Source organism: Cryptomeria japonica, chromosome 3, assembly GCF_030272615.1.
Source record: "Cryptomeria japonica chromosome 3, Sugi_1.0, whole genome shotgun sequence".
Lineage (NCBI taxonomy): Eukaryota > Viridiplantae > Streptophyta > Pinopsida > Cupressales > Cupressaceae > Cryptomeria > Cryptomeria japonica.
Window position 1 is genome coordinate 980,874,003 of NC_081407.1, and position 13,312 is coordinate 980,887,314.

Genomic DNA, 13,312 nt, shown 5'->3' on the forward strand with positions numbered 1-13,312 from the left:
GTAAGCATAAGATTGATGATGATTACTGTGTCAAAGGTCTGAGACATGATTTGTTGAGTGTAAGTTAGATGTACAATAAAGGTTATGAGGTCATATTTAAAAAGTCTGGATATGTGATCATAAAAGGAAGTATCAATCCAGATTAGTTGCATAAAGTATGAGAATCGATGGAAATTGTAATGTTGGAAAAAAGGTGAATGATGGAGATAGAGAGGAAAGTTTTTCTTCCCTTCGAGGAGAGATAAAAGTTTCACTTCAGATTTCTCTTCAAACACATTTTCCGCATGAAATTGGAAGAGGGGGGAAGATACACTAGATTCAACTTGTAGAGAAAGAGATTGAATTTTGAGTGATGAGAAGTGAATCCCCTCTTCTGAAATTGAGATTTGTATTGATTGAGTTGTGTACTTATGATCAAGTGTTAAAGTGACAAAGATCTTATTATAACTCAAGATAGAAGCATAGGATGAAGTTGTGCACCTGGATCTAGCAATAATCTATCGAAACGAAGTTGTCCTGCAAATTTGATAAAAAGTTTCCCGGACCGTGGCGAGAATGTACACGATCCTCCGAAAAATCCACAAAACGAAAAGGGTTTTTCTGCCCCTACAAATGAAGTGCAAATCTAAAAGTAAAGTCGTGCACCTGCAACCTACACACAAAAAAGAGAGGGAAAGGTGTTGGGATTGGGGGTTTGCCTTCAGGTCAAAACCCAATTTTGGAATTAACCAAATGATGAAAGAAAGTACTTGCAAGTAAATGTAAATGAAAGACTGAAATGTAAGTCACCTCAAGGGAGGTTGTATATAGAATTAGATAGATTTTCTTGTGTGGAATTGAATGTTGGAATGAATATCCTCTTCAATGGTTGAATCCTTGACTTGAATGCAACACCTAGCCTTGAAATGAGACTTGAGAATGCTCAATGCTGGAAAAGAATGCTTGAATGCTCTTGGATGCTTGAATGTGTGATCTCATGTATCTCTCTTATCGCTTCTTGAACTTATGCAAAATGGGAGGGCAAATGCAACTTATATACTCGTCAATTAGGTTTAATTGATTGTTTTTTTGTCGCAGGCCGACACTGGGGGAGTTTTCCCGCTCAATGCACAACCACCAAAGCACAATTGAAAATGGTCATGCCCCAAAATGGGGCAGGGGACAGGGGCGCCACGCCCCTGTCCTGCCCTTTTTTGCAGGACAGGATGCAATTCGGGCAGTGCGAAGGGCGAGCAAGGTACAATTCTCAGGTATCAAGCAAGTCTTCGGTCTCTGATCTAGCTTACGGATTTGAATCGCGTGCATAAGGACCCTAATGTGGTTGCAATTTCATGACACTACATTTAGCCCCCACTTTCGCGGGAGTATAAGCATACGCCAATACTGTCGGTAAAGTACAAGGAAACAAGATTGAAAGACTTCTACCACGTCAAGGAGGCAAGATGCACCAAGCCCCCATTGGACTTAGGATCTTACGACATCGATTGACAAAGTAAAAGGGAAGATAAAGAAGGGAAAAACATGACTACAAGTAGCAAGGTTCCCCTCACACTGAGTCACGAAAAAGATACCAAGATTATGAAGCAAAGCCAAGTTCACTAAATAATTCTAAGTATCGAAAAGGAAAAATATGAGCGGAGTGTATGCCCCACGTTAAAGCGATCATGCGCACCTTATCAGGAGCGATTGCTTTAAGGTATGATACACCCAAGAGAGAGAGAAGAGAGGGAGCACGTTATCGCAAGGATTTAGCCCCCAAGTGAGGAATAAACCCAAGGACAATGAACACAAAACACAAAGCACGAGGTAGTTTCACTTTCCTTGGGGTCAGTATGATGTATGATAACTCATGTATATCATATATGTGTATGTGCATACAATAATCGGCATTCCCCAAAGAAGGACACTACCTTGGAAGAAAGGGAAGAGAGGATGTCTTTCGAGTCAACATGAAAGAGACCAAAAGAGATCTCAATGCTTTGCATCGTCCCCAAATAGACACTAAGGGAACAATAGAAGAACAGGGATACACATAGAAGAATGGTCACAAAAGAGAAAGAAAGGAGAGAGAGAGAGAGAGAGAGAGAGAGAGAGAGAGAGAGAGAGAGAGAGAAGATCTACAGTGCTAATAATGCTAATCTAGCATGACATCCACCTCCCGATCTTGATGATCGCTATGTCGGGAAGGCAAGCAACATGCTAGAGGAACGACATCAAGCACAGCAGATGGAGCTATCACAAGATCCAAACAAGGACTATGCTCATGTGGTAAGTCACTTTGTTTGATTCTAGGAGCTAGGATTAGGGTTTGTGAAAATTCAGTTGATAAATGCTTGTCCACATCAACATATTCATAATCACTATCAGAAGCATTAGGAGTTGTATTGCTATCATGAATAACATTTTCACTCATTTCTTCATCAAAATTTAGAGAAAGAAGAGCAAGAACACGAATAGGAGTAAAACCATCGCATGTTTTATGCAACTTATGTTTCAGAGATGTAGGTTGAACATCTTGTTTAGGAGAAAAGGAAATCATGTTAATTGTTGTAGTTTTAGGAGATGGAATAGTTTGACGGACAACTTCACAAGCTCGAACACAGCGTCTTCATCGGCATTCTCTCGCACAACGATTATGTCGAGTCTTAGTGGAAGGCTGAGAAGGTTTAGGTTGAGGTCTTTTAGGTTGGACAAGAGGAGAAACATGCCTCTTCTCTCTATAAGAGGAAGGAGGTGGAACTGTGCTATATAAAGGAGGAATGTTAGGTGTAGGAAGAAAACCAAGTCCATCATGAGGAGGAGGTACAGGTCTAACCTTAGGAGGAATATTGTTTTTCTTCTTAGGAGAAGACATAGTCACATACATAGGAATAGATTGAAGATCTTCCTTAGGAGGGAGATTAGTTCTATCCATGAGGGGAAGAAATTTATCTTCAAGTATTATAGGAATGTCAATTGTTGGCGATCTAGGTTCACTTAAGGATAGGAACATATCTTTCTTCCATTTTTTATAAGATTGAAAAAGAGCATCGCTCCTTGATGGAAGAGATTGAAATTGCTTAGGCCAAAAGAAATCAATAGGAACACTAGGGCTTCTTTCGGATGGACGAAATAATGTATGGTTCACGGTTATGATTTCTTCATTGTGAGTAAATTTCAGACACTTATAGATTGGAGAAGCAATAGCCTTCATGGAAGATAGCCAAGGATAGCCTAACTTCACACGGAATTGCTCGAAAGAGGGTATGATAAAAAAAAATCAACATCCATGGATTTAGTATGAACCTCAACAGGAAGGGTGATAGAGCCAATGGTAGGACAAGAGAATCCATCAAATAACTTGACCACTACATCAGAGGCATCATATATTGGTTTATACAATCGTAAAGTGAAAAGATATTCCTTAGTGATGACATTAACCATGCAAGAAGGATCAACAAGAGCACCATGGCAAGGGATATCCTTAACCTTCGCAACTATGTATAAAGGGCCATCGAGTGCTCTAATGGTTTCACTAGGGTCAAATTTAATACAAGGATCCTTAGGTATATCTTGTTTTTCTACCATATTTACCAAGTTTGGAGCCATAGAATTGAATTCCTCTGAGGAGAAAGAAGTATACTCAGTCTCAATCACGTTAGAGGTATGAGAAAGCAAAGGATCAGTAAAAAATTTAAGATTTTGATTAGGAGGAGCTATTGATTTATTTCCCTTATCATTCATACCTGCCACAAATATAGTATTATTATCAATCAAATCTTGAATCTTATTTTTCAATGTGAAACACTTCTCAGTATCATGACCAGGTTGGCGATGAAATTGACAAAAGGAATTGTTATCAAAATAAGGGGATGGAAGTTTAGAATGATCAACTTGTTTTATAGGAGGAATTTTGATAACATTTCTTTGCAACAACTAAGACATAATACTATGTAAAGATTCATTCAAAGGAGTAGATTGTCTTTCTCTTTCGAAAAATTTAGAAATAGAAGGCACACCTGTTGTAGCATTCACATTGTTGTTGTTGATTGTATCATTGAACTTGATGAATCATTTTGTTGGTTTGAACTTCGCAAACGGTTGTTGAACACTCTCCCCCTTATCACTCGGAGCCATAGGAGTAGATTGCTCCATTTGACTCACAGCTAGTTGATAATTGTGGAGTGTTGCACACAACTGCGGAAAGGAAGTAAACTCGGACAAAAGAAGCTTTTCCCTGATATCTTTTTGCAAATTAGAAATGAAAATTCGTTGAAAATCATTATCAAGTACATGAAAAGAAATTTGAGCACACAAATGCTTATATTTACCAATGAAATCAATCACTTTTTCTTTAACACCTTGTTTACAATGCATTAAATCAGTCAAAGTGATTTAGGATCAATATTATTTTGAAATTGTTGAATGAAAGCATTTGCTAGTTGTTGAAAAGAAGTGATTGAATAAGAAGGCAAAGAGCAATACCATTGTAAAGCCTTATCTCTTAATGTTCTTGTAAACAGTTTTGCAAGCAATCTTTGATCATAAGAAAAATCGGTACACAAGGTTTGAAATGTTTTGACATGTGTAAGAGGATCACCTTTTCCATTATAGAGTTCCAATTGAGGGACCTCAACATGCTTAGGTAGCACGACTTTAACAATATCAAGAGAAAGTGGACTCGCAACATCAAAGGTGGGCACACTAAACTTGGATTGACTCATAGATGCAATTTGTTGTTGTAAGGAAGACACGGTTTGAGCAAGATTGTTAATGGTTGCTTCGGTAGAAGAATTGATGTTAGACATGGTTGATTGATAAGGTGGTGTGATTTTATTTAAGGAAGGCATGGATTGAGAATAAGGTGGTGGGACATTATGATAAGTAGGCATAGGTGATGATTGCGTAGGAAACTGGACACTCAAAGGAGGAATAAAATTGTTAAATGAATTGCCCCCTTGTGTCACATTGATTGGTTGAGGGATAATAGGAATACTTATGGAAGACATAAGTAAAGATGGAGGATTAAATGAAGAAGAGGGACTGCCCCCATGACCAATGGTTGTAGGAATGACATTTTGAGTTGATGTAGCCATGATGTTTCAAGTGAAAGTAGGAACACTACCCATTGAAGTGGTCAAAGGAATAGAAGAATTGATTTGATTTTAAGGTTGTGAATAACCTAAGTTCTCAGCACAACTCGTGATAGGCATGACATTAGAATCAATAATATGAGCAATGCCACGCAATATATCAATTCCATTCTTATCACTTTGAATCATGCATTTAAGGCCTTCAATTAATGGAAGAGCTTCACTATTAGGGTACTCTTGGGAAATCCATTGTTGAAAGCTATCAAATTGATTGTCAAATTTTGAAAGTTGGCCTATGGAAACTCTAGTCAAAGCTTCTTCTTCATCATGAGATTCATCAATTGGATAGATAGGGACATGATTAGGATGGGACGCATTAGCATTATCCTCATTAAAGAAGTCACCCAAATTATGCTCCGTCTCCTTGGTAATTAAACCTTGGGAAGCCTTAATTCTAATGCTTCGTCTAATGGGGATAGTGTAGGTAGGACTAATAGTGGTTAAACTCATGCACTAGAGGGAAATTTGAAATTTGGAATTTGGAACAAAGCTTACAAAATTGAGTAATACAAAATTTAAGAAAATATTGATTAAACAATCTGCACGTTGTTGAAGAAATGGAGAAAGAGGATGACACAATTTCCAAAAATGAAAGGAAAATGGAATTTTAAAATTAGGGCCAAGGGAATACCACTTAATTTTAAAATTAACAAAATCAGAATTTTTAAAATCGGGACAGATTATAATTAACCTCTTAATTTAAAAAAAATTCTTGAATTGAAAATGTTGAATTTTGGAGGTACTTTCGATGTTAGAAGGATCAAAAATTGACAAAATCGGCCAATCTTTTGGATTTAGGCTATTAAATACAATCATAACAGTCTCCCGAAATTTCAGGAAAAAAGTCGAGGACCGTGGCGGGAACGCACACGGTCCGACCAGCTTTTTTTGAAATTTTCAAGGATGAATATTACGATGATTTTAAAGCTAGCTCCAAAAAATTGGCGAATTTTACAATTTTGAGATAGGCGAAATGAAGGTTCAAATGTGAGAATAGGACCCTATTAGGGTTTTGAAGAAAAAGAAAGATTGGACTGCAAATTTCAAAAGGGTCACACCTAAAGGGGAGGGACACCTTGGAGAATGTTTTAAAAATCTAAAGTTGAATGAAATTGATTGAAATTTGCACAAAATCCAATAAACTTTGAAAATTAGGGTTTTATGACCTAACCACTTAATTTTTGAAATTTTGAATTTTGAAAAGGGAGGAAAATTAAAAATTTGAATTGTAGGACAAAAGATAAGTCTGAAAACAGTCACAAATCTAAAAATTAAATGGAAATTCAATTTTCACACAAGTTCAAGATAATTGTTAAAAAATAGGGTTTTGACAATTAACCTCTTAATTTTGTGGATTTGATTTGCAAATTGAACAAGGCAATGAAGAAATTGAATTTGATGAACAAAGCAATTTCAGATCTAAAACAATAACAAGCCATTTTTGCAAAACACAAGTTCAATTTCAATTTTTAAAACTAGAGTTTTGAATGAAGTAACCACTAAGTTTGCATAAAAATTAAACTTGCAAATGAAAAATATGCAATGATTTTTCAGAATAAAGCATGTAAGACGTCAAATTCACCAAAACATAATGCTGGAAAAAAGATATCGAGAGGAAAGTTTTTCTTCCCTCCGAGGAGAGATAAAATTTTCACTTCGGATTTCTCTTCAAACACATTTTCCACATTACATTGGAAGAGGGAGGAAGATACACTAGATTCAACCTCTAGAGAAAGAGATTGAATTTTGAGTGATGATAAGTGAATCCCCTCTTCTGAGATTGAGATTTGAATTGATTGAATTGTGTACTTATGATCAAGTGTAAAAGTGACAAAGATCCGATTATAACTCAAGATAGAAGCATAGGATGAAGCTGTGCACCTGGATTTGGCAATAATCTGTCGAAACGAAATCATCCTGCGAATTTGAAAAAAAGTTGCCCGGACCATGGCGGGAATGTACACGGTCCTCCAAAAAATCCGTGAAATGAAAAGGGTTTTTCCGCCCCTGCAAATGGAGTCCAAATCCGAAAGTACAGTCGCGCACCTGCAACCTACACATAGAAAAGAGAGGGAAAGGTGTTGGGATTGGGGGTTTTCCTTCAAGTCAAACCCCAATTTAAGAATTAACCAAATGATGAAAGAAAGTACTTGCAAGTAAATATAAATGAAAGACTGAAATGTAAGTCACCTCAAGGGAGGTTGTATATAGAATTAGATAGATTTTCTTGTGTGGAATTGAATGTTGGAATGAATCTCCTCTTCAATGGTTGAATCCTTGATTTGAATGCAACATCTAGCCTTGAAAGGAAACTTGAGAATGCTCAATGTTGGAAAAGAATGTTTGAATGCTCTTGGATTCTTGAATGTGTGATCTCATGTATCTCTCTTATCGCTTCTTGAACTTATGCAAAATTGGAGGGCAAATGTGACTTATATACTCGTCAATTAGGTTTAATTGACTGATTTTCCATTGCAGGTCGACACTAGGGGAGTTTTCCCGCTCAATGCACAACCACCAAAGCACAATTGAAAAGGATCATGCCCTGAAATGGAGCAATGAGGGGCGCCATGCCCTTGTCCTACAGAGGACAGGGGCGCCATGCCCCTGTCCTACCCTTTTTTGCAGGATAGGATGGAGTTCGGGCAGTGTAGAGAGCAAGCAAGATGCAGTTCTCAGGTATCAAGAAAGTCTTTGGTCTCTCTGATTTGGATTAGGGATTTGAATCATGTGTGTGAGGACCCTAATGTGGTCAACAATTGCAAGGGTCACAATTTCATGACACTACAGAAATGTCTACTATGTGAAGAATAGCATGCAAGTTTATGGATAATGGAATCAGACTAAGATTGCACCTAAACCTGAGAATGAGGTTATTCTTGTTGCTCTAGAAGAAAAGAAATCTCTAGAAGTTAAAAGCTGGATAAGGATGGTCGAAGAAGATCTGAATCATATAGAGGAAAGTCCAACATTAGAACACGTACTTGGAATGGTGAACAAGAGTGAGACAGAAACCAAGAGCACATTCACGAGCAAGCTGAATAAAGATGGTTAAAAAAAGATCAAAAATGAATTAAATCAAGATGAACTGACTATGGTCTAGAACAAAAAGAATTTCAGGAAGTCTTCTTCTCTTCCTTCTCAAACTAAGTACTCATCATCTTTCAATGGTAACTATTTTGTATGCAATAAATTTGGACATAAAATAAGTGAGTGCACAAATCAAAAGGGATCACATTCATTCAATAAACAATGTTATACATGTAATGATTTTGGTCATAAAGCTAATGTGTGTAGAAGTAGAATAATATGGAATGGAAATATAAATGCAAGTTTTGGTACGAATGTTCAGTCTTTCAATAGATATTGCTATACTTGCAGTATGTATGGGCACAACGTCGTTAAGAGCAGATCTAATGGAATATTTAGAAGGACTAGTGATAGCAGAATGAATGGAAGTGGATTGTAGCAAGGTTTAGTATGATATAGCTTTAACAAGATTGGGCATATTGCTAAGTTTTGCTAAGAAAGAAATAAGAAGTCTATTGATCTAGATAAGAAGATTGATCTTAAAGAAAATTTGAACATGCTTTGGATGAAGAAATCAGATAAAGATATGTTTATGAATGGATTTGCACCCTTAGTTGGTGTTGATTCTTTTGCGAACTAAGCACAGTGTTGTGTCTAGGGGGAGATCGGCCTAAAAATCTTATGAACCCCCTTAAAGATTTGGGGTGTTCAATTGCCTTCATCATTGTTGATTGATAAAGAGTGCTTAGGAAGCTTATGCTCCCAATGTGGATTTTAAATGATGATGCAGAAGAGGTGATCTGGATATGGAATCAATCTTAAATGCTAATAACTAAATAAGTTTAGATGGTGCTAGATTGATTTCTTGGAGCAAAATTCAATGTCATTATCTACTATAGAAGCAATACTTTGTGCAAGTCCTTGTGGTACTTAGATTATCAAATGAAGTAAACTCTGAAAATCATTGAGGAGGAGACTTAAAGCTTATCTTTTGTCTCCTAGATTGGTGTGGTGGTTGCTCTCAGGGGGAGCAGTGTAGAGTATATGTTTCCTCAGTCGCAGATGAGAGTTGTCCCTATTAGGGGGAGTATTGCACGTATCAAAGAAAGAGAATGTGCCAACATAAAAGAGTTCAAAGGAATATCACAAAGGGGGGGAGATATCAAAACGAAGGTGATTGTTTTTAGATGTGTGCCCTTTGTCTTTGATTTCAAAGGGGGAGAGATTTCAGTAGAAGATGTTACAAGTGTTGGCATCAATTAAAAAGGGGGAGATTGTTGGAAATATGAGTTATGTTGTCATTGATGTCAAACTTGTTGGTCTGGATGCACAGGGGCTTCACTTAGTGAACCTAGATTATATCACATGCATTCATGGCATACTAAAGAATCCCCCTATTTTCAAAAATATTGTCGTAAACTCCTTTTTGTCACTCCCTCCCAATACACAACCTGAATTAAAAGCCCCCCCCCCGACATTTTCAACAAATATTGCATTTTTTTCTTAACCCGAATTAAAAAGCCCCCTATTTTCACCGATAGGCAATATATTGTACCCTCATTTTTGGGATATTAAACCCCCTAATATGAACACACGTGATATAATATTGCCTTGTCAATGAAGCCCCCGTGTCTGGGTCTGGTTTGGTCTGGATATAGTCTTGTGTTGTGCAAACTACTATTGGTGACAGTTGGTGACAAGTGAGTTGTTATTATATTATCATGCAAGTATATGAAGGTTTCTCTATTTTGTATTATTGATTAAGGGAGTCAAAAATTAGTGTTATTGTTGAGTTTGATTGGTGTCTCAGTTGAGTTTATTGTGGATGATTATTAGAGATGTATGATGTCAATATGTGATGATTGGTGTTGCTATTGAGTTGATTAAGGGAGTCAAAAATTGGTGTTGTTGAGTTTGATTGGTGCCTCAGTTGAGTTTATTGTGGAAAATGATCAAAGATGTATGATGTCAATATGTGTTGCTTAGTGTTGATGTTGAGTTTGATTGGTATCTTTGTTGAGATTGTGTTGTCATTAATGTTACAGTAAGTTATATAAAGTTGTAGCAGATGTTTTTCAGATGTTGTCATGTTGCTTGGTGAAGATGTTGTGCTTACATGAGGTTTTTTTGGAATATTGGTGTAACAGAAGTTTCAATATTTAGGAAAGAGTATTTAATGCCCTAGTGGAAGAATTTTTATTTTTTTTCGGATTGTGAAGAGTATGTTGTGTGGACTTGGATATAATGTTAATATTATGTGAATGGTGTACTATCATGCAAGTCCTTTGGTAGCTCAAATTATTAGATTAGTTGTTGTTCTCTAATAACGAGTGTTTGTCAAACTAGTCTAAAATTTGTGTAGTGGCCTTTGAAAATGTGAATCCAAGTGTTGTGATTAGGAGGACATGCTTATTTGATTCATGTAGTGTTTCACTTCGAATCTCTGGTGTTGTTTTTGTTCCACAAGTGAGTTATGATGCTTTGTGCTTGGTATGGTCAGTTGTGTTGGGTCTCAGTGTGCCCAAATGGATTATCTTGTTTCAATCATGTTTTTTTAATTCGGATATGCATTGAAGGTTGGGTTAGATTATTGTTTTGGGTCTCACTGTGGTGTGTGGAGATCCACATTAGGTAATTTGCATTGGAAGATTCTTTTGGGCCAACTGGTTGCTGATTTGTATTGTTTATCTACACATTTCATTTGGAATTGGCTTTGAAAGATGTGTTAGGGTATGTGCTTCAATGGAATCAACTTAGTGAAGAGCACACAAATATACTAAGAGGGGGGTGAATCAGTATATTAATATATTTTAACCCCTTTTAATTTGATTATATATATTTACTTACTTCAAATATTCATTCAATGACATGTAAATTACAACAAAAGAGAACACAAGTTTTACGTGGAAACCCAATTGGGAGAAAACCATGGCAAATTATTGTTTTATATAATTATTCTTTTACAATATTCGCAGGAACCAACCTCAACTTGTTTTGTGAGCACCAACCCACTAGAAACACCAACTCCCACTTTGGAATTTGTGAGCACCTACCCACTGGAAGCACCAACTCCCAAATATGATTTTGTGAGCACCAGCCCACAAGAAGGAAGCACCAACTGCACCCAAATGAGGCACCAACCTCAATACAAAATTCTGCTATAATCTCCTTATATTTTCTTTTAATATGCTTCAAATTATGCTTTGAATAAAAGTCTTCATAAATGTCTCCTTATCATCATGTATGTAATTTTGTCTTCAACTTTGATGTAAAGTCTTCAACAAATATGCTATGAAGCATTCATAAATTTGTTAAAACTGATCACTTTGTCTTCTTAAATCTGCAACAAATTTGATTATCTTCAAGGAACATATACACAGTTACTAGTTTTCTTTCGTATTCTCCTTTCATACGCATTATATTCACTTTGCGCACCTTTAAAATTGTGTGTGTGGGGGGGGGGGGTAATATTATCTTAGTATCATTGATCTTGCCTTCAAACCTTTGTGGTGTGTGTGTGTGTGTGTGTGTGTGTGTGTGTGTGTGTGTGTGTGTGTGTGTGTGTGTGTTATCTTTGTATCATTGATCTTGCCTTCAGACCTACGTTATTTCTTTTCAAACCTCATATGGTGAGCTACCTATCATGATTATGAATAGATTGCAATGTGAATTGTTGTATGAATTTTGTCACCAGATTCTTTTGGTATTGAGCATGATCTCTCTTAATTATTGATGTTTAATTCAATACTTAGAATGAAGTTAATCTATATATTTCTTCTTAATTAAATACTTAGAATGAAGTTAATCTATATATTTCTTCTATGGTTTGGTCATTTATTGATTGATGCATAAATACAGTCGTGTGTGTGTGATATTTTCTTAGTATCATTGATCTTGCCTTCAGACCTACGTTATTTCTTTTCAAACCTCATATGGTGAGTTGCCTGTCATGATTATGAATAGATTGCAATGTGAATTGTTGTATGAATTTTGTCACCGGATTGTGTGTGTGTGTGTGTGTGTGTGATATTTTCTTAGTATCATTGATCTTGCCTTCAGACCTACGTTATTTATTTTCAAACCTCATATGGTGACCTGCCTATCATGATTATGAATAGATTGCAATGTGAATTGTTGTATGAATCTTGTCACCGGATTCTTTTGGTATTGAGCATGATCTCTCTTAATTATTGATGTTTAATTCAATACTTAGAATGAAGTTAATCTATATATTTCTTCTATGGTTTGGTCATTTATTGATTGATGCACAAATACAGTCTTGTCCATATATCAATGTTGGTTTTGTTCTTATATTAGTTTGTATATAACAATGCTAGTCTGGGCTTGTTCTTATATTAGTTCGTATAACAATGTTGGTCCGGTCTTGTTCTTACGAATACGTATTCCTTCATACCATATTAATGCTTTATAACGTATGTGGTTTATATATATATATATATATATATATATATATATATATATATATATATATATATATATATATATATATATATATATATATATATATATATATAAGTTTATTTGACATCAATGACAATTTTTCAACAATCTCCCCCTTTGTCATTGATGGCAACCTCCCAAAGATATAATCTTGATTATACAATGCTCCCCTTTACTACAATGCCCCCCCTTGCTCCAAAAATTCTCCCCCTTTGACATCAATGGCAAAGGGTCTTCAACTATAAGTGACCAGCTCCCCCTATATGTATGCTTAATAGGAAGCATTTTTTTTTTTAGTGAAGAGATGAGAGTGCTACTACTCCCAATTTCTCCCTTAGATACTCAAATGTCTCTTTGGGAAGAGGCTTTGTAAAAATGTCTACAATATATTCCTTAGTGGCAACATACTCTAATTTTACTTGTTGCTCTAGAACTTGTTCTCTTCATAAATGATATTTGATTGGTATGTGTTTCATCCTAGAGTACATGACTAGATTCTTCGATATGTTGATAGCACTCGTATTATCACAGAATATGGAGATGGGATGATCATACTCAACCTTAATGTCCTTTAAGGTTTGCTTCATCCACAACACCTATGTACAACAAGTTGTTGCTGCAATATACTCGACCTCTGCAGTGGATAAAGAAACTGAAGCTTGTTTCGTACTCAACCATGATACTAAACT